We start from the raw sequence: 19,540 nt of genomic DNA on the forward strand, positions 1-19,540 counted from the left end.
AATTTTTGTGCTTAAGAGACAATTTTGCTACATAATGCAAGTAATAATAAATTATTCCCCATTTAAAATTGCTAGCAACACACAACATGAAGACATTCTGCATGGGTAAAGATGACAAGAAGGAATCTAAACTGAAGTCCAGATCCATGCAGACATTCACAACGATTGCAGACCTCTCGTTAAAAAAAAAACAAAAAAAAAACCCCTCTAGTTCCAATTTTTGCGATTCTCAAGACCTCACTCTGCAGGTGACTGGTGCAACAGGAGGATAATAGAAAACACTGTACACTACAAATATGTCACTGGCATATATTCAGGTGGGTTTTCTGTCCTTTCTTCCCCACAAGCTTCTGGACAGACTGCTATTCACTGCACCACGATATTCACCTGTGCAACTAAAACCAATACAGCACAGGAAGTGTTGTAAGGTCTTAAAGTTACAGTTTATCTCATCATCACTAAAATCCAGAGTTTACAAATCTTGGCTCTACATATTTTTCAATAGTCATCAGCAAAACAATACCTCTACTTCCAGAAGAGGAGCTTTTGTTTCCGTATGCCTGCCCTGCTCCCCAGACACGCACAAGCAGGCTGCACGTGCCTACGCCAAACCCAAGGAGAGACTCCGAACAGAACAAACCTACCAACTCACCACCGCCCAGGAGGATCTTACTTTTGTTTTCCTGCACCTATTCTCTTCCCATACGTTTCTATAACATGCAGGCTTTTAATCCAACACATGTTTTACCAGCATATTTCCTCTGTGGAGTATATTAAACCACTCCTAAGTCCTTGCAATTAAGAACAGCATTTCATGAGCCTGGGGAGAGGGATATAATGAAAAGAATCATGCAGAGATTTCAGTGGCAGCACAGAGATCCTTGGGATAGACCAGGGCACTAGGCTTACCAGTTTCCCCAGCAGTGCATGGCTGTCTTCCATGTGCTTCCTGCAACTGAAGAAAGCCCCTCACAACCCTACGAGCACATCAGCTGCTCTTCAAAACCCACTTATAGCTTCTATTTGCTTGCCTCCTCCATGCTTCACAGTCTCCCGTCCAACTCCACAAGGTTTAGTAGCGCAGCTAAAATGCTTACACCGCACCTCATGCCTTGTTTCTGGATTCTTTTGCTGAACGGAAGATGCATTCAACTTAAAATCCTTACCTGTGCTAAATATAGACCTTCCCTCACTTGAAGGTCAGAAATGGAAAAAAAGAACAAGTTGAACTTTGTTTATGTGAGGAGTTACTATATTTGTGCCTTTTCCACCCGGACTCCAAGGAGGGATAAACATGGTCTCTCACAACATAAAACAAAAGCATCACTTGAGATAGAAAATCTGCTCAGTTACAAAACAAACCCCAGAGAGATCTATCCCAGCGGTCTGAGTGCCACAGATGAGTGAGTAGAGCTGTCAAGGCAGAGAGAATTGCTGAAATGGTCTGCATCTATCACCACAGTCAGCTACATCTTACTGGAGGATCACTCCCTTTCAGGACAGATTAAAATGTAAGGAGTAACTCAGAGGCTGATCACTTAAATTCATGCTGCAGTGGGTATCATTTTTATTACTATATTTTGTTATCAGGAGTAATGAGTAACCTTAGTAGTCCTTTCATCACCTTACGTGTGCATTTCCCAATATTACTTTATCGTTTTCATTTTTAATTCATGTGCTTTAAATTGTTTGCTTTATCTCACCGGGTAACACTCCTGAACCTGAAACCACGCTGTAAAAATCTAGCGGAGGAATTCTTAATCCACTGCAGAGATACAGATCTCTCCAGCTTGTCAATGCTGAACAGCAACTGGAATTTCCCCAGGACGATTGGAGACAGCATTTGCATGCTTTTAAATGCTCTCTGTATTGGATCTTTGATGTTTGTGTCTCACAACAAAGAAGGGACAATCAACAGCACAGTGTGACCCCATGACAACACAGAACAGGATGAACTGCTGCATATCGGATCACCTGGGTATCGGCTGGAGTTCTGCCACCAAGCTTGGCTTTGTACACTATCGCAAGTCATTTCGTTTCTTACAGGTCAGATATTTAAGTCCTCCCTTTCTTCACCTTCCTCAGATTCTACGGCTTTTATTTTTTTAATATGCCATGATGTAGACAACATAGTTTATTCTTGCTCTTGGTCTGCCCGGATTGTAAGATTTAGAAGTTTTGCTTCTTAAATTCATACATTTTAATTAAAAGTGTAAAATACTAGACTTCCAGACATAATTAAACCTAATACACTGTTTCAGATCAGAAACTCTAATTAAGTTTCAGTATCTCCTATTGCTAATAATCACCCAGTCAGCAAATACCACTGACAAATTCCTCCCCACTCTCGCCTTTCTGCCCCCAAGGCCTTGCTGCCCCAATACTTAATTGGAAATTAAACATTTTCTCGCTGTACAAGCTGGCCACACTTGTACTCCTATTTAAAGTTCACAATTAGAGATGCTTCTAATGTCAGGAAAGAAATAATTAGCGTAAGAGAAAAATATCTTTCTTGGAATGTGTAAAATTGACACTCTGTGACCAACTTTTTGTAGCAGAGAACTCTGAAATGCAACTTTTCAACCAGAATATTTACAAGTTTCTTGCTTGGGAAGAGGGAACAGAAGGTAAAGAACCAACGATGAAGATACATGAGAAAGACATAAAAGTTCATGCAGATAGGACGACAAAGATTCTAACACTAAAAGAGATCGTAAAATATTGTTCTTTTAGTGGTGACCCAGTAACAAAGCCTAATAAAAATAATTGATCACATTTTACAGGTTCGCTGCTGGTCACTGAAGAGTAGGCCTGCTGGAGTTTTATAGCACACCCCTTGCCAAGGGAACAGCACTTTTCCTTCTTACTGTCAGTGGTACGCTATGTATAAATAGAGTTGAGGACTTCTGCCTTTAAGACTGTCTAGATCTCATTCACAGCAAAACAACTGGCAAAGAAAAAACATTTTAAAATAATCACATATTTGGTCTGTGGTAACATGCTGAATTTAACATGGGAAGTATTTGTCTTGATAAATTGTAACCCAAAAGATGCTAAAAGGAGTACTTCTTCCTAAGACAGTTTAGTATTTAACTACTCATTTAATTTCACACCATGTTTTTTTTCAAAAATCAATAAGCCAAGTACAGTGAGATATCCTCCTACCCAATCAGCTAAAAAGCAAGGCTAACCCCCAGCATCACACGACAGCAAAATAAATGCTGTCCTGGTGGTGAAGCAACATTTCAGGTTGCCAGCTGGGAGACTCAGGAGAAAAAGTGACCTTAATATACTCCTTTACTGGAGTTAGTGGAAAATAAATGCACTGAAACAGTTAATACACTTCATTCTGTGGAAGAGCAAACCTAAAGCCTATGCTCTGCAACTCAGTCAGCTGGTTGCTCTCTAAAGGACACCCTCAGGTCCTGCCCTTTTAGCAGAGGTTCCTGGGCAATGACGGCAACAACTTGGAAGTCAGACAAAAATGAGAGGAAAAAAAATAATATCAAAGACAATCCAAAATAACTGTGGATTACTCCGTCTTCTGTTCCTCACCAGTCCACACACGGCAGCGATGGCTGCGGGCAGGTATTAGTAGCAGACTTGTTTCCATGCCCCAATTAATTGGTGTTCTAAGACAGTGACAATAATGTGTACAAAATACAGTCTCCGTTTCTTCTGTGTACAGAAGCATCGAGCAATCAGGTAAGTTGGGGCTCCCACAGGGGAGAGGAAATAATTCTGACTTCACCGATCCGATTAACTCACTGAGCGTTGAGCGGAGCATGGACGAGGTTTTCGTATCTGTTTCACAGAGCTACTGAACTTGCTCGTTTTCCCTCCCCCTATAAATTTATCAAGTCAATATTGATCACATTACACAAAAGCACATAGGGACCAAGCAGCTCAGCAGTACGCCACAGCAGCGCAGAACTCACACAATCTGGATTTGAAGGGATCACATGAAAAAGGCTGATGAAAGCAAAGCCAGCCCCATCCACATTGCCCAAATTCAACATGCCAGGTTTAGTATCACCCTCATCTGACCACCCCAACCACAGAAAACATTACAAAAGCTGGTGTTGGAGTCAGAAAATTTGTCCTAACACAGGAATGCCACAGAATATGTTATCAATATATCAAATCTATACAGCAAATGCCGCAGGTCAAGAAAGAAAATGTTAATATATCTTACTTTTCCCTTATCCCAAAATCCAAGTAATTGCTGTCGCAATCACACACAAATCAGTTAAAAAACACTGCAGTATTGGGCCTTACGGGCTTCCTAAGAGACCACTGTGTGATTTATTCTTATACCTATAGACAAAACGGAGGTATTCAAGTGACACAAGCCACGACACCAACTCCACATCTTAAGAATTGATCACAGTGTGTATTTATCTACACAATGAAAACAGTTTCATATCAAAAGAAGCCAGAGCCAACTCCTTTTTTGATTTGTGGGTTATATAGTTCTGATTTCTTTTAAAGCAATTGACCAGCTCAACAAATTATTACTGTTTTGCACTGAAACACACTTGAATTTCCTACATTATTTCATTTAACAATACAAATTCTGGCCTCTAACACACATTTTTGAAGAAGTAGACTTGCAATTAAACTGTATTTTGGCAGCACAGTAGTCATAACTCAAACACAACAAGAATATTGCAATTGTGTTGCACAAATGCTTCTTTCAGCATTGTTTAAATACACAACTACACAGTGAGGTTAATAAATACGATCTGCAACTGCTGAGGATCAGATTTGAACCTTGCAAATGTCTACACTGATTTGAGGCTTGGAAAACAAAAGTCACATGAAGCTTTGTGTTGGTTCACACTTAGAAGATCTGTGTGTCTTCACATCATTTTATACCCAATACTCACTTCCCTGCATCCTTGAAATAATACAATAAAAAGAAATTTCACATCAGCTAGTCGACATCGCAAGTGAAATGCAAATAACCTTGCTAGCAGAAGATATTTTTATATGATCTATCACCAATATAATTATCATACATTCATAAGAAAGTCTCACCTGACTTACTGGAAGACTTTTCAAATTCTTATAGTTTAATGAGAAACACCTAACATGACTGAATAAGGTTGATTATCTAACTGGGGACTTTCATGAAAGGGTGGGTAGGCTGGGTTCAACAATAACTCTAGTAATTATATTAGCACCTTAATTACCTAAAAATAATAGTAGAAACATGACAGAAAATATTAAAATTGACTTCACATTAATAAATACAAAGAACAGAACAGACCTCGCGCAATGCTCCAGAGATACCTGAAGCGGCAAGGAGCATGCAAGCAAGATACGACGCTAGAAACAGCAAAGCAGCTGCTGCCCTTGCCACTGAGGGCACCGCTGAGCTGACACAGCTTGGGGCTCAGCAAGTCCCTTGGCTTTCTCCACCCAGTACCATTTGCATGCTCTGGCCATCACAACGCAAGCAGAGCTGCCCACGATACCGGGCCACGCCCCACTGCACAACGTGGAGATGCTCTCAATCTTAGACCTCCACTAAGTGTAAGTGGAATCCAAATATCCTTGCATGAAAGTTTCTACTTTCCTCCTCTCTAGTAAGATTAGTGTACTTTTCTGATATTTCCACATCTACAGTCATTTATCAGTGCACACGCTAAAAAGGCCGTGTTAAAGCCTTTGACCGTGTGTTCAACAAGTCCTCATGAGCAAACGTCACTGTCCACATAAATGTGAATAACTGCCTGCACAGGCACCGACCTCAGCATCCTCCATCTACTGCATTTTATAAACTAGTGTGTTACCGGCTGGAGGGTTAAAATAATTTCCCTTGAATTAGAAGTATTTTCATCCTTGTGCAGTGGAGTCAGTCTGTGGGTGACAGCAGTGCTTAACTGGCTCAGTTAAGTGGAGAGAAATGTTGCTTTTGCCATACGTTGAAGTCACCAATATGAGACACATGAATGCAATCTATGACACTTCAGAGCAATCAGTCCTGCGGAGCATTTCAGCATTGCAGTACGCTACAAATAAACAGCGCCAAGTGTCAGAAGAGTGCACGCATTCTTTAAATGGCACGAACAAATTCTTAATGAAGATGCTTTTTTCTCACAATACTTGCACGATTTCATGAGAAGCAACAGCCTAAGCTCTTACAGCAGTTTGAAATATTATCTGTCAAATGTAATTTTCAAGGCAAGAACAGACTGCCTGTCCTTTTATATATTACCTCATTAACATGTGCCTAGAACAGATGGGAGCCTGACTGGACCTGTCTGGTACAACCTAGGAGACAGTTTACAAGGTTTATTGGGGTCACAGTGTCAGAAGGAACATTAAGCTTTAAATAACAACTAAATGACTATATTCGGATGCAAGTACATTATGCCAGGTTTTCTAATATTAAGCTCAGTCACATTCTACAGCACAGTTTATTTGCACTGAAGGCCAGCATATTTCTCACTGACTGCTGGAACACAGCAATAGAAAAGATTTTGAAGCCTATACAAAAATCACAGTTCAGAGCTTAGAAACACATCATAAAAGCACCCGAAATTATATTTCAAGATGTATATCATACTTCTGTTTAATGTGCAATCTTCAGGTTTAAGTACTCAGCACAAAGAAACACTGCTTACAAATTTCTAACACCTACCTTTATCAGTGACAGTTAATTACACTTGTTTTCATGCAGCTGATTTCATACATTAGGTATGATTTACTGTAACACTAGATATAACTCTCCCAGGAGACACCCAGACCAACAGGAACAGTAATATAAGCAACACGTAAAAGGAAAACGCACAGGGAAGGATCAAAAAAAGCGCTCGCGTGCCTCATGCAATGTGGACAGAATTCAGGTAACTACATCTAAAAATGCCATTCAGCACTTCTTCTGCTCTTGTCTCCATCCCAGCCACTGAGTCCCAGTAGAGATATGTCAGGCACCTGTTTTGCACAGAAACTTTGAGACACGGCATAAAGCTTTGTTACCGAATGAGATGATGTCTGCTGGAATAAGTGGAAAACAAGCTGCTTTAGTCTGTGTGGGACTCCCAACCCCACCGTCCTTGTGCCCCAGTGCCCCAGGAGCCTGCCAGGAAGTCCCACAAAAAGCGTGGACTTCCCCAGAAAGCCTCCAGCCTGAAGCCACCCAGGCCCATGCGCACCTAAGCGAGGGGGACATGTCCCTCACCAATGCCCTGCATAATTGTCTGCTGCTGAAGCGCTTGTCCAGGACTTGGGGAAGTGTAAGAGCTAATTCCTCCTCACTCTAAAGGAAATCAAACCCAGAGCTCAGTTTCTTTCCAAAACAAAAATAAAAAAAATAAAAGCACTGTGGCAAAGGAAGCAAGAGAGATTTCCCGTCTTTATCCCTCTCATCCCACAACTGAACACGTGGGAAACATGGGAGCAGAAAAGCAAGCAGAAGGACGTGTAATTCCCTGTGTTAGTGGTTACAGCAAGTAGCCGTAAGATGGGAAGCATATTGCCTCTCCTCTACTCCAGCTGTGTGCAGGTGCTTTTTCCTTTCTTTCTCTTTCACCTGATGAGCATTTAATATGACGGGTACAAATACTCAGTGGATCAGACCTTACCATCTGAGCTATTTCTGAATTCCAGTGCTTTTACAGCAGTAAAAGAATAAATAAATAATGGAGCACTCAAAATCACTTGGCAATAACCATTAGCAACCACTTACAGGTTCCCACTCATTTTTATTTTGGCTCCAGCTACTTCTCTGTGATGCCACTGAAAATTAGTTTCTAAATCTTCTTATCTCATAACCTTTTGCTCTCTGAATTAAATTTCATATGAAAAAGTATTTATTATTTTTCTAACATAATAATAAGTACTGCTTCCAATAAATCTTGACTGACCATTCCTATTAAGCAGAAGTACCAGCCCACGCCGTTTGCTGAGGATGCAAAGATAAATGGTAGGTGGATTTGGCTATTCAGTTATCCTTTCCTCAGATACGATGGATTCAACCTCCCCTTGATACCCACAGCAAAAGATGAAAGCTTACTGTCTGTATTTATTCTAACCCATGTGATATAAACATAGCAAAGCATTTTCAGCATGAAACTAAAAAACTATGTGTCTAATTATGTAAGTAGTCTCATTGGAGTCAATCACTTACTTCTAGTTAGACACATACCTTGCTCAGTCAGGTCTAAAATTACCACATTAAGAATTTTCTCACTTGCCTTTCTCCGAAGGCTAAGGGAATACTGCGCTGTGCACGCAGGACTGATTTGATTACCGCAATCTTTTATTGGGAAATAACGTATGTCATGGCAATGTCAGACGACTATTGTTTCCTTTGTTCTGTTCAGAAGGAGGAAATAATAGGTGTCAGGAAAGCCGTACAACCATGTGTCTCAGTAATAAAAGTAGCATATTAATGAGCATCCGTAAACCATTATAATTAATGCAGGGGAATGGATATTGCCTACTTAAACTCTGCAAGTGTTCTAGTAGCTCCACACCCAACTGCCATTTTATTCCATCCCTGGGATTTCCATTCACAGCAGCTCCTTCACAAAGCCATCAGACTTGGTGAAATCATATGCTCAAGGGAATGAGCAGATACATTTTAATAGTACAAGTAACAGTCGAGAACAGTTATCCAGTCTGTTCATCAGTGGCAGCAAATGCATCCCATAATCTATGGGAGGCATATACGTATACCCTTGAGGCTACAACATAATTAGCAGGCTACAGAGGAAGATGGATAAGATGGACATGCACAGAGATACAGATGTGTATTACTTTTACTTAAACAACAAAGGTACATTTGTGAATTTTACATCATTTTAAAATTTCAAGCCCTGCTTGATGTGCCTGTGTAGCACGTAGCCTTCAAATAAATAGGCAGTTTTGAAGTTTGGCTTCAAAAACCCAGCCTGACAATTCCCGTCTTTAGGCACACAACTGAAAAAAAAAAGAGAGAGAAAACTGCAAGCCCCATCAAGGTGACACACTAAGAAGCTTGAGTATTTATCAGCAGAACAACAACACAGGCCACACAGCTCTGGCCCTTCAGGAATACCTAAATAAAAACTCTTAGCTTTTATGACATACAAATTGTTCATTTTTACTCCTGGATGACTGAATTTTAAATTACATTGAAAAGTGGGACCTCTTCAATTCCCACCTCTACTTGGTTTACTTTAACTCCTCATTCCCTCTGCACTTAATGTGTTCTAAGCTATTTTAATTCACATTCTTCTTGTAGTTCGTCTACTGAAGTAATCTAATAATTCACTTTGATGATACAATCTTCAAAGCACCATTTGTTTTTCTTAGTAGGTTCTGGAATAGATTCTTTTTCATTGCAGCATTTCTTTCAGGTACTACTCGCAGTATACGGTTTAAGCTTGCCATTAGTCTTGTACTTAGCATATGCTCACTTAGCATAGCCACATTTATTATTTTTATCGTTGAACACTTTAGATAAGAACTCTATACACACGCAGGGGTGCCTCAACTTTCCAGCATCTTGCAGAGGCAAAAACACTAGCACCACTGTGAAACAGTTGAACTGGAGAATCTTTCTGGATAAAAATATGCAAACTGTCCCATCAAACATCCTGGGTGGCTTCCAGATTTGCCATTCCCGGTGCTCAACAAATAAATGCAACCTCCAAAACTAGTAAGCCAACCAATGTAACTCACGCAAACAAAGTAAGCAATATCTACATGCAGGGAATTCCACATTCCTTACTATAAAATACCATTTTTGGTAATGAGGTCAAGTAAACCATTAGTAAATTAAGTTTCTCCTGCGCTAGGTATCTACCAGAAGCTGCAATGGAGCAAAAAATCCTGCTCTTTCTCAAAGTAACAGGTAGATTTTTTTTTGTTTAGTTTTTTAGATTGTCCCTGTCCCCCCACTTTGACACAGCTATTTGAGAGCTTCTTGCTATGTTCTCTGAAAATCCAACCAAATTTGGCTAAATCATCTCAGTTTGTAAATGTTTAATCACATCCTCTTAATATTCCTCCAGCATTCATCCCGTCTCACAACGGTGCATGAGTCAGACCAAGGCAGGAGAGGACAAAGCCACAGAGGAAGCATGCAGCTGATGAACAGAGGGAATGGGAAGACGACGAGGACCACAGAAGCTGCAGAGAGGAAAGTCATCTGCAACAGGAACCCAGAACTGAAACACCTTTACCTGCATCCTCCTCCAATGGCAAGACCACAAAGAGTAACATCATCCTCCTCAAGCTGTGGAAAAATGTAAGAGTAGTACAGGCCCTTCCTGAAAACCTGGACAAATGCTTGAACAACTAAACCACCACACTACGCCGATACCGGAGAGCTAATGTAAAGGCAGCCAAGGTACATTTTCACCCCACTGCAATCATTTCATAAGAATAACATAGGTTGGTTTCTGAAGGAGCCAGTAACATCCTAAACTCCATACAGATACTGAAACAGTAGCTAATTGTAATAGTGTCACACAATGAACGACAAAAATAATAAACATTGAATATCTACATTCAGGACTTCTCTTCTTTCACTGATTGATATGTGTATACTGTGCACCAAATGAGGCAGAGGGATCAAAAAAAACCCCACAACACCTGTGATTTTAAAGACTGTATTTCAGCAGTGGATGCAAGTGATTTAAGATGAATAGGTGACTTACATTTTAAATATCCTCAAATGCTTGATTTTGGAGTCTTAATGTTTCTTTTGGCTTGATTCCTTAGGTGTTTTAAAAATACTTTAAACAGTGTCTGTGGAGAAATCACAGCCCAATGGTTTAGGAACAGGCCTGTCAGTCTGGGAAGAGAGTCTGAATCCTGGATCAGGTACTGACTGCACGTGTCACGTTTGACAAATCACTTAATGTTTTTACCTTGATTTACTGTAGTGTGGGAAATTCATAGGAATAGGAGGCTGATAGAAGTTTTCTGGCTGGAATGGTAAAGAACAGCCTCACAAACCTCCTTTGAATATCTCAATGACCCCTTTGTACAAATTAAAAAAAAATACATAAAATAAGTGACTAGTACTATCCTTACTCAAAATAGATTGCTTTAATGATAATCTCTGTCAGAAAAACATAAAAATAAATCAACTAGGTCATTTCAGAGGGCCTACCAGCCCAGCATCCTCTCTGACTGCAGCCCATAATGAATATCAAGGGCAAGGATCTGGTGACACTTCCTAAGGATTCTCCGTGGCCTTCCTCAAACCATATATTGTGCACCCACTGGTTGGGATTTTCTTCTGACTTGCAGCAGCTTTTTCAGTAAGTCTAGCCTCCTGACCACCCTGTGACCAAGGGTTCTCCAGATTAATTACGTGCTGTGGGAAAAAGTACTTTCTTCTGCATTGGGGTGACGGCGCAGTCGTACTACTGTTGCCAAAAACAATAACTGCACTGCTCTTATTTTACATTCAGGCAAGATATCTATATTCAGTTTTTCAATATTCTTTGGTTATGTTCTACAGGGAATAGAAAGAATTTCATGTTTTTTTGCATCCTCTTGCCTCTTAATGCGCCTGTTCCATATACATTAATCCTGAAATGGTTGCACACTGACTTCACAAGAGAGCGAGCTCTGTGCTGCTATTGCAAGTCCACACTGCAACAGGCTTTGTGCAGTGATGTATTTTAAGATGCTCTTACTGAGCTGATTTTTTCCCACCCACCATGAAAGAATAAGTACTTTGTTCCAAATAATTACATGGCAGCTTCCCAGGGCAGGCCAGGAGAGTCACAGATCTAAACAGACGGGGCTTCACACATCATAAGGATTACAAGTTTAAAGCAGGCAATACTACAGACCAAATGACTGATCACAATGACTGCTGCTCTACAGTTAAAAAAGCAGTAAAGCACAGCGAATTAGCTATTTGAATGAATGGTGCATTTGAGGACTTAATTGTTAGTTTTTGTTTAAATTTTAGATTTTAATACTACAGGAAGAAAGAAAAAAAATAATAATTTGGGTAACATGAAGGAACCATTCTAGTAGCATTAGAAAGCTTCATCTTGACTTCAGGAGACTCTGGAGTGGGCTCCTCAAGGGGTTCTGTGACAGACCTGGGAGGAGATACACTTGCTGCAAAAAGGAGGAGTTACTGATCGAGATGATCTCGAATAGAGCATAGAAAATAAGTACAATGTAGGGTGCAGATGTTAAACATAAAGTAAAACTTTCACATTTTTGCCTTTATTAACTAGTCTTTTAAAAGAGAAAGCAATGAATATTGAAGTAGTCCCTTGTTCCTACACAACCCAGTTTTACAGCCCAGGAGATTGTGGGGAATGTACCTGTTAACTTGTCATCACCTTGTAATCCTTTTGTACATGCCATATAGAACCATGAGCCTAGAGTGAACTGCTGATTCTAAACGAACCGATGTAAACCAAAGCAACAGGAGACAGTAAGTAACTGAGTCAATGAGAGAACCTCCAGTTCAGAATCTGAACCTAGGAATCCTCATGAACGTGCATGAGTAGGTTTGTTGAGCCCTTTAGACTTACTTATACAACAACAAAAAAACAGTCAGATTAAGTTTTTTAAATATTTCAGATAACTACAGTGTTTCCTTCCTTTTATACACATACAACAGTTGCTGGACCACACCTTCAGCAAGCACAAATCGGTGCTATGCCCTTTTTAAATTAGCTGTAAATCTAAAGCAGTGAGACAATCTGTGACAGCAGAGAGATCAGGATCTGGATTCTGACAAGTTACATAAATCATGGTTTTAAATTATCTATTTCCATAACTGACGTGCATTCTAAATCATCTTGAACAATCTCACTCAAAGAACAGGATCCAATCAGCAGGAAATATTATGCCCTTTAGAGGGGCTGTAAAATTGGACCGCAAAGTGGTGGATATGTATAGCTGAGCTCTTAATACAAAAATAATTACTGTCTGAATTTCAACATCTCACACAACTAAATCTAAGTGATGATATTTTAAGGACAAGAAAAAATATCATACATCATCTTAATTTCATAAAAATTATTTTAAAGTGTTACAGTCCAAAACCAAACCAAGAACAACGTTAGAACAGAAGGACCTTAGAAAGTATGTGGCAGATAATTTACAAAGGGAGTTTCAAAGAATTGTAGGGTTGGAAGGGACCTTTAAAGATCCTCTAGTTTCAACCCCCCTGCCTTGGGGACAGGGACATCTTCCACTAGAACAGATCCCTCAAAGCCCTGTACAATCTGGGCTGGAACACTTCCAGGGATGGGGCATCCACAGCTTCTCTGGGCAACCTGTGCCAGTGCCTCACCAACCTCACAGTAAAGAATTTCTTCCTTATATGTAATCTGAATCTACTCCCAAATCTACTCTCTTTCCATTTAAAGCCTTTACCCCTTGTCCTATCGCAACAGGCCCTACTGAACAGTCTCTCCCCATCATCCCTATCGGCCCCCTTTGGGTACTGGAAGGCTGCTATAAGGTCTCCTCTTCTTCAGGCTGAACAGCCCCAACTCTCTCAGCCTGTCCTCACAGGAGAGGTGTTCCAGCCCTCTTATCATCTTCGTGGCCCTCCTCTGGACCCTCTCCAACTGGTCCATGTCACTCTTATGTTAGGGGCTCCAGAGCCGGATGCAGTACTGCAGGTGGGGTCTCACCAGAATGGAGTAGAGGGGGAGAATCACCTCCCTCGACCTGCTGGCCACGCTCCTATTGATGCAGCCCAGGATACAGTTTGAATTTATATAACTCAAAATCCAAACACAAGCATAGCAATTATAATGAATGTATCACACTTGCTAACTATCTAATAACGAATAAAAATACAATGATTCTTACATTAAAACTTCAATTTTTCCTTTTTATTAATACAGTGGATTTAAGACTATAGAAAACTTAGGGGCTTCAATCATACTGTCTTGATTCAGAGTCCAATCATGCTAGTTTTGCAATGAAAAAAAATCTATAAGAATTTCAATTGCACTGTTCTATAACTATATATTGGTTTGAAACTATTAAATCAGTTACATCTAGAATGCTTCACTCAAAAAGTCTGACTATTCAGCGCCTTACACTTGCCATGGCGTTTTCCACACGTGCCAAGTGACAGCAAAAATGCATGTGAATGCACTTAATCTGCTTTTGCAGCGATTTATTCACTACATATTAGGTATTAAAAAATACACAAGGCTCAAGATTGTGAAGAAGAAAGATGTGAACCTCAGCATGACCCAAAACTCCCACATTCTTTCATGACACTTGTGAATATTACACCAAAACAGCAATTAAAGCCATGATAATGCATATCAACCATTCAAAGCCTTACAGCTACAAAAATCAAAGACTATAGGGAAAGATGTGTTTGTTCCTTTCCACTTTAGTCTTGGCCTACATATTATTCATAATGCACTCCAGTGCTCCATGAAGGCTTTCAACTCCACCTCCAACAGACACACGTACATGCAAAAAACACAAACCTGAGTGGCAGTGAGTCACCTTACAGTGATCTGATATGCTTTAATATCAAGACATCAGTATGTCTGACTGTCTCACATTTAAAGTTAATCTACCTTAGCACTGCTGTTGTCAATGTAAAAGGGGCACACAAAAAAGACGACAACACAGCACATACATAACCAAAGAGACTGGCTTATTTTTTTATTTCTTCTTTAGCTCGTACTAAAAATACTCGAGGTGAAATTTCACACCAGATGAACATTTCTTTGTCTTTATTCATCTATTTATTATACCAGTACTATACTGCCTGCACACTGGAAGATATACAGTTTCTTTCATGGGCACCTCTTTCAGATTATTAAATACATTTCAGACTAAGAATTACTTTTAAAAATACCTGCCTGGAAACAAAGAGGAAAACTGCAATGAAAGAGAACTCTCAGATTGCCATCTGTTAAAACAACACATCCTTCCAATTAAAAATTGTGATTAAAACACTACAAAATAGGTCAACTTACTGATTTACATCAAACAGAAGCAATTTTCAAGCCTGTGACATACTCTGGTCATCAGTAACATTCTGTGTGTATTACGGATAAAGACTCCATATGATTATTCTCGCTACCTTATAAAAGATAGGGGTGCCTGTTTGAAGTCTGGTTGCTTTTCATGTCAGATTCCAAATAAGTTATTCATGAAGTGACCAGTAAGTTAGTTCATCAGTAACAACCGCACTCCCAAAGACACTTTCCAAGGCAAATATACACAAAGAACCACAGCACGATTAAGAAACTAATCTGGCTTCCAGATTACACCAGAAGAAGTGAGCCACTTTAAAATAATGGCTTTCATCTTTAAGACTGCACAATACACCAAGTTGTAATTCCTTCAGTGTCTCCTGTGAAATGCTGCAGAAGAATGTAACAAGGGGGGAAAAAAAAAAAAAAAATCCTATTCTACACTCTAGCAGAAATAAACCATAATACAGCCTGAATACTAATTAGAATAAACATTGTTTTGGTTTTTATTTCACAATAGCTGATGTTTCTCTGCCCGGGCATCAGTCATATTGCACACATTTGCTTTAAGCTTTATGACTGTAACGAAATCCACCTCATTTAATCATGCTAATAAATCTACACCTCAGTAGAAACCACTAAATGAGATATTAATAGCACACTAAATATACCTGTTAGACAGACAAGTAAAATACAGAATTACAATGAAAAATATTTGCACTTGTTTAAATGCTAGACTTCTGTTCATTCCCCGCTACACAGACATATGAAAAAAATAACAAACATCTCATCTGTGTTTCAGAAGAATTGCTCCTGTTTACCATCCAAGTATATTCAAGGCCACTTCTATTTCTCTGATAATGTTTAAGGACTTCTACAGGCAGAATTTATACTTCAAAACAAACATTTGGAACACAATACCAAGGCCTAGGACAAGGTTTGTGTACTACATCTTGGTCTCCTTGTACGAAAGAAAACAACTGATTGCAACAAAACCTCGCTGGTAACTCACACATTGTTCATGCTGAAAAGTCAGGTCTACAGCCTCCACAAAATCTCACAGGTGGGGTTTTCTCTGTTTGTTTTAAGGAATTTAATCTCAAACGTCACCAATTATTTCAGGCAATCTGCTCATGTTTCAGTATACTCTGGCTCCTTTCTGTAGTACAAGGGACAAGCTCTACAATGAACTTCTACTGAACTGTAGGACTGTACATCCCACAGCAAATATTCTCTAGCTTTCATCTCGCTAAGGTAAAGTAGATGGAGGAGCACAAGGTCCTTTTCTGTTTTAACAAATGACACATCCCACTTCAACATGTCCCTTCCACAGCATGCGGTGGAAGGCTGCCGAGCGGAACTGGAACTTGAACTTAGCAAGACAAAAAGCAGAGAAAGACGTTTTCCCTGTCACATTTCCTACCCTCCCAGATTCAAGCCCTGCCAAGATTTCACACAGAGACAATGCAACAGTACACAGATCAAGAGCCTCTATGTCTAAATATGGTATTTATCTCTGTATCCAACATCCCTGGTTCTTCAGCTAGAGCCACCACAGTGAGCTGTAGTCATTTTATACATGGCAGAGTTTTACTCGCACACACAACTCTATCTACAGGTAACAGGTTATTCATAAGCCTGGCTGTCCTAGGAAAATAAGAGTTCTTTCATCTAACCATTGCCACTAAGCACTGATTTCCCACAAGGTCCATCCTGACAGGCACAGAGCAAAGTGCAATGTTGTACCAGGCAGTCATTTGCCCACCACACCTTTCCCCCTCACCCCCAACTACAACACTCAGTTGCTAAACCAATTTTTATCACCTTTCCCTTCTACCCCAAGTTAACTGCCTTTAGGCTGCACTATTAAATCCTATGCTGAAGTTTAGTGAAATTGCTCAAATTGTCCCTATTCCACCCTCACCAACGAATTCTGTAATTCATTTACGGAATGAATTCTGTAATTCATTTACAGAATTCAAGTAAAACGGCATGGCAGGAGTCTTCCCACCTCCGACTTCCTCTATTTCCCAAATCACTCTGAGTTCTTTCAAACTTTTTCAGTTTCCTTCATAGCAAAGAGCAACTTAACAAAACTGTAGATTCAGAATCTCTCTCTATTCAACTAGTTATACCTGTGTCCTCTGCCTTCAATGCTGTAATTTCTTCCAGCAAAGATATCTCTATTTTACTTTTCATTTTCTGAAGAAATCCTAAAATGTAATCTATCCGATTCTGGGTCCAGTATTATGGCAAATGCACTAATGGTGATGGCACAGCATTGTCCTGCCTTGTCATTTCCACTCACCTCAGCCCCCTTCCCATTCTGCTCTATCGCCAAAATTTCAGTGTTTTTCTGAGGTGCTAAAGCCCACTTCTTACAGTGAAATTGAGAGCACCCATAGGAAACAAGTCTTATCTGTCTCTACTCTTATTATATGATCTCACTGTCTATATGTCAGTAACTATGTATTTATAAAGATTTTCTTGTGTTCATCTCCACTTCTCTTTCAGTTTTTATTTCACTTAAACCACAGCAGTATCTATTTTAATGCAGAAGTGCGCTTGGTCTCAGTCTGCACCCCTTTCCACCACCTTCCCTCATGACAGTTTCCACATCTGGTTTGACACAATGAAGTCCTTAATTACACAGTCTAGTCTACAACATTTACAGTAGAGCTATTCCTTATGCATGAAATTTATTTTTCTACTCAAGAAGTGTGACAGCCTGATTACATAGATTTTTTTTTTAAATTTGCTTTCCTCTTCAACATTTCTTTTTCTGTTGTTTTTATTTCTAAGTCCCCAGCAATCATAATATTCATATCCAGATTGTTTCTGTCCTCCCTATTTCTCCATACTTTTCACAAATAAATGCAAACATCACAAATTCCTGCCAGAGTAATTTCATTACATTTACTGGTAGTTCACCACGCAATTTAATTTAACTACACATAAGTTTTCTTTTCTAAAGCACAAATAACAGCATTCTTTGTTTTTTATAAAGACTATCACAGCGTTATCCAGTAAAGTCAGAGGAACATTACTCTGATTTCATTTTTTATAACTTTGCTAAAATTGATCATTGAAATAGAAGCAGGCATAGAGACAGTGCTTTTCTCTCATCATAAAATTATATTTTTCTATTGATAGTTTTGCTGGCAATCAGTGATAAGATTTCTTATTGAACTAGGGAGATCTGTTATTTCAGTAGTAGCTGGAAAGTTTTTTTGGTGTATGCACACATCTATAACGTGAACATTTAGAAAGCACAGCACTTACAGATGACTCAAGGAGAAATGTTTATCGTATCTTCAGATGGTATTACATTAAATTTATCACCTTAGTTTATATCTTTGGGTTGTTTTTTTTTTACAATCTATATTGCCTGAAGATAAAGCCCCAAAATTACTACAAGACAAGATAAGCAGTTTATAGTTGTCCTAACACGTTCTCACCCCTTTCCTTGTGCTAGCCCTAGCATTTGTGCAAGGTAACCACTGTGACTGGTACCAGACAATGTATCACCAATACACTTGGTAAAAAAAAAAGACACATAAGTGATGTTTTGGGTGCTACCATGGGCAGAATGGGAGCATTTCTTAAATTAGTAGTTCAAACTTCTAAAAACCTCAGGTGACCACAGAACCACAGGTTGAGAAACTCAGACTACTACTCTACACTGTTTTATTATTTACTAAAATGCACGTAATTCTAATATTAGCTGGTTTGCAGTAGTAACTATTCCATGCAGTGCCAGATTACTCTTATCCCTAGTGACTTTAATAATTATTAGACTGTAAGCTCCTTTCTATAATCGCCAGGGTTCCTCTATTTCAATGTATATCTATCTCAAAAAGGCAGCTATAACTCCAATTCCAATTTGAATGGTGCAATTCAAAGTATACTAAAAATATATTTTTCATCCACGACTCAGATTTCAACAGAACTTTGAGGGTAAAAACATTACCACATTTCTCCAGCACAATTTCATTACTTCAACATTACTAGATTAATAAGTATGCAGTAGGAGTTTAGCTTTGAGGTTTTGGCACATTAAACCAAATATCCAGGTGTGCAAACGAAGAACGCCAGTGTGAAAACAAGGTTTTTATGAACTACGCCAAACATCCCTGTTCCAAAGAAATATGATTAAGGGTTTGTCTTGTTGTACTACCCTCAGGGGAAAAAAAAAAACAAACCAAACCAAAACAAAACGCAACACAAAAAAACCCAACAACAAAAACAAAAAACCCCACCTAGTCAGACAGGTTGTTCACTCAGACCTCCCTGAAACTATAGTTGTCTATGTTGCAATTTATATTTACTGCAATCAAAGACCAAAAACATACTACAGGGAGTTTCTCCCCAGTATCACCTGTTGATCTTCAATATAGACAGACCAAGGTTTAACTTGCCCACCACTTTCATAACATTTTTTTATTCCTTCTTAAATCCTCACAAACCATTTTCAGTTTTAAATACAGGGATGCTCTTGTGTGGATGGACAGTATCCAGAGAAAACCACATCAAAAAGCAATCAGATGGTACATGCTAATTCAGCAGCTGACAGGCTAATCTTGGTGAAGAACTTCAGCTTGGAA

The 19,540-nt window shown here is 39.3% G+C and overlaps 1 protein-coding gene across 3 annotated transcripts in view; it reads right to left on the reverse strand.

The window, feature by feature from the left end:
* Positions 1-19,540, reverse strand: part of NELL1 (neural EGFL like 1) — a 304,499-nt gene that overhangs the window by 97,031 nt on the left and 187,928 nt on the right. The window lies entirely within an intron of this gene.

The sequence above is a fragment of the Chlamydotis macqueenii genome, chromosome 5 (genome assembly GCF_036417535.1).
Source record: "Chlamydotis macqueenii isolate bChlMac1 chromosome 5, bChlMac1.mat, whole genome shotgun sequence".
NCBI lineage: Eukaryota > Metazoa > Chordata > Aves > Otidiformes > Otididae > Chlamydotis > Chlamydotis macqueenii.